This window comes from Quercus suber, unplaced genomic scaffold (assembly GCF_002906115.3).
Source record: "Quercus suber isolate HL8 unplaced genomic scaffold, Cork oak 2.0 scaffold_229, whole genome shotgun sequence".
NCBI classification, from domain to species: domain Eukaryota; kingdom Viridiplantae; phylum Streptophyta; class Magnoliopsida; order Fagales; family Fagaceae; genus Quercus; species Quercus suber.
Genome location: NW_027069687.1, coordinates 148,039 through 152,164, shown reverse-complemented (window position 1 = coordinate 152,164; position 4,126 = coordinate 148,039).

Here is a 4,126-nt window from a genome sequence, read left to right as displayed (position 1 = left end):
TTCATCGAGCTTTCGCCTTGAGTTTGAGGGAGGGTGTTAGAGATATATTAGATATATTAGCCCAATGTAATAGGCCCAAGCCCACTCCTGCTTGTACTAGTAGTCTAGGGTTTAGTTGCCTATATATACTCATGTTAGGATTCATTGTAACACAGGTTATTATACTACACTCTTATACAATAAAGATGTAACCCTTAAGAGATTCCTTCGTGGATGTAGGCCGTCAAGGTTGAACCACGTAACCCTCGTGTTCTCGATGTTCCTATTCTATACTTCCCCTTCCGCATCCACTCTAGCATACACAACATGATATAATACATCATGTTGCTAATAACATATTTAACAATCATCATCATTTGAGCCATGAGAAATACTTCTACAATACCACAAAAAAATTTTATTTATGGGTATTCTCTTGGGGGTTCAAGTTTTGAGCTATTGAAGCATTTAGATACCACCATTGTCTCTCTTTTCTTCCCAAAAAAAAATTCGAAAAGAAGAAGAAAGAAAAAAGAAAAAAGAGAAAAGAAAAAAAAAAGTAAAGAAAGAAAAAGAAAAAGAAAAAAAAAGAAAGAAAAAAGAGAATGTTATTAACCTCATGTTTCTAAGAATTCAACATCCTTTCTATGAGATCTTTTTCCATTTTTTTAGCTGCTGTTTTTGTATAAACATGTGATATTCTTAAAACTTCTTCTTTCCTTTTTGTTCACATATGATTTGAAAAAAAAAAAAAAAAAAAAAAAAAAAAGTGGTTAAATTGAAGACATGAAGATTACTCAAGAACTGCTCAAGAAAAGTGCAATCTGCAGGTCTCGAAACCTCCTCGATAGAAGCTCTATCTGTCGAGATTCATTAAAGCTCGATAGATGTCTCGATCGATCGAGCTTACGAATTTTCAGATTATAGCCACAATGTTTTTATTCTATAAAGCTATTTGTTAATGGGTTTGTATAATCCTTATTGGACTAGGAAAGCCCAAGGTTTGTGTAAACCTATTTGGAATAGGAGAGCCCATTAAGCTCCTATTTAAAGGAGGTGGGAAAAAAAAAAACCTAACCCTAGAGAGCTTCATAAGGTTTTCTTTTTGAAACCCTAGCCTCCTCCTATAGAAGTAAGAGTTCTTGCTGCGTTTCTTGTACACATTTGGGTTTTGTAACCAAGCAAAGTCTCTTACACCAACATTGTAGATCTTATTGGTGTTTCTATGTTAAGCTGCTGCAAATCAACTACAACAATCAAAGGGTTGCTATGGAGTTAGTCATGTACTAGGATTCGTGCAAAGGAGTAAGCTGCGTACTGAGATCCGTGCATCAAATTGGTTACTTACGTACTTAGGAGCCGTTCATCAAAGGGGGAACTATCGCTACAGATCAAGTCCAATTAGGTATTGGGGTAAGGGTTCAACTGTAGGTTGGTAAGGTACTTGGGATTCCTTTACTTGTAACCGCTTGATTTGATAATAGTGGAGTTTCAAGAGTGGTGACCTGAAAATCACCCAGTGGGGTTTTTGTATCAAGGTTTTTCCCCATTCGTAAACAAATCACCATGTCATTTAATTCCCGCTGCATATTTAGTTATTTGGTGATTTGTTTGTGCTTCCACATATTTGCATGCTAAATTGATTAATTAATAACTTGGCTAATTAATTAATTGGTTTAATCACAAGGGGTCATTCAGATTGTGGCCTATCATTAGTCATTCATAAAAAAATAGGATTCATCTGCCAAAGGAATTGGCTTAGTTGTTCAATGGACACAAGCCTAAAAAGGAGCCAATCTCCAACGTGGGTAACCTCAGATGGAATTCTTGATGTGGAGATTACAGACTTTGGAAAAATGACCTAAATGGTTGAAACTTGAGTTCTTAACTTATCAGAGAGTGGGTCTATTAAGAGGGAGAGAAGTGTGTAACCTATTGATGCATGCCTCTATTCCTAGTACTCACGTTTCTTCCCTCTCTTTGGGACTTTTGTATTTTTCCCTTTTCTTCTTTGTTTACTCTATTTTATCTTCTTTGTTTCTATCTTTCTGTTTTCTGTCTACCATTATTCCCCTTTTTCACTATTCACGATTATATCCTTTTATATTGCTTGTCGTGATAGGATTTACCATTTTTATCCCTCAACCACTTTTGGCTCGTTGTGGTGCCTTTCCAAGACTGACCACTGGCTTGCTAGGTACCTAACCACCACCACTACACTGTGCTGTTGCACCATGCCTCATTCCTAGACAAAAATGATTTTGTTCTGTCTCCTATCTCCCTTAACACTCTTATCTGAATAAGGGATAAACCTTTCCCTTACCACCCTCTATGGCATGCATCTAGTGATTCCAGCTCATATTTACTTTTTTTGAGATGTCATCCCAACAAGACATTTCTCCTAAAAGAGCTTAAATGGGAACCCTGAAATAGGCTCTCCCTTTTTCCCACCGCTAGACCACACCCTCTCAAACCTCTGACCCGTGGCCCACCTCCCCTGTATTAGCTGGGTACAGATAGGTGGTGCCTGAGCCTTGTGTGCATGCTCCACTTCCGCCTGAATCCATTACTTTTTTTCCTTCACGCATTTGCCATTGCCTCTGTGTTTGTTTGATTCTGCTACACGTTCTAGTATTTGTTTAACTTTTGTGACATGAATGATACATAGGCCTTTGAGTTTTCGTTCTCTGTGTTCTATCTCTTCTTCGAACAGGGCATTGTTTAGGAGTGGCTCTTTCCCTCTTACCTAGCTTATGTCTCCTTTTGTCCTGTGTCCGTGGGCTATTTAGTGCTCCTGCCATGCCACTACACTGCCCCTACTATGGTATTACTTATCCTTTTACATTGTTGTTACCTATGGGCTTATGGGTTGATGCTCCTACTAGTCCATTTCTTGCATTCATTTCTTCTTTCATGCTTTACTAGCCAGCATTCCTGCTAGGCCAACCCATTTCGTGCCTTGAGCGTCCTTGGCCCATTTCATTCTTCCTTACCTCTTTCACTCCCATGGGTTTTTACTAAATCTTTTGGGCTTATCTGGCCCAATTGCCACATCCTTACCTTTTGGGCTTATTGGCCTTTGTGCCAACCCTATGAATTTATTGCTGAGAGGCCAAAAAAAAAAAATGTATTGACCCCTTGTGGTTAAATTAATTAATTAATTAGCCAAGTTATTAATTAATCAATTTAACATGCAAACGCGTGGTAGCACAAAAAAATCACCAATAAACTAATTATGCAGCGAAAAAATAAATAACACGGTGATTTGTTTACGAATGAGGAAAACCTGACGGCAAAAACCCCACGGAGTGATTTTCAGGTCACCACTCTTGAAACTCCACTATTATCACAACAAGCGGTTACAAGTAAAGGAATTCTAAATACCTTACCAACCTACAGTTGAATCCTTACCCCAATACCCAATTGGACTTGTTCTGTAGTGACAATTCCCCCTTTTTATGCACGGCTCCTAAGTACGTGACTAACCAATGCGCGGATTCCTATACGCGACTTCAATTACCAACTAAAAAGATTTGTTGGCTGCAAAGTTCTTCAATTCATCTATGATGAAGATCAAGAAGAAGCTTGGTCACAAAACCCAAAGGTGCACATACACAACAACTTTTTCAGAAGAGATGAACTGGGGCAAAACTTTGTTTCCGGTCACAATTTGCTTGAATATAGTTTGCTCAATGCTTGTGCAACTTGTGAACACTTTGACAGCCTTTAAAACAATCCTTTTATATGCCTAGGGTTAGAAGAAAAGAAGGCCCAAAGACACATCCATGGATCCCAAGAAATCAGATAAAAAATTCTGATTTTATAAACCTCAACAGATAGAAGGTGTCGAGCAGTTGTCAAGAAGGTGTCGAGCTTTAATGATTGTGCACTTCTTCAGCTTGTTTCTTGGACAGACTTATTGACTTCAACACTTGATCTTAAAGCCTTGTTTCTTGAAGTATTAAAAACACCTAGAGCTACCCAATTACAAGTTGAGTGCATTTCGTCAAAGGATTAGTCAATTACATAAAAGAATGACACATGTTCTTAATAAGTGAACCATATATGTCCTAACAACTACTCGGCCCATTTCACTCTCTCCATCTCTTACAACTCCCATGGGTTTACTACTTCATTCATTGGGCTT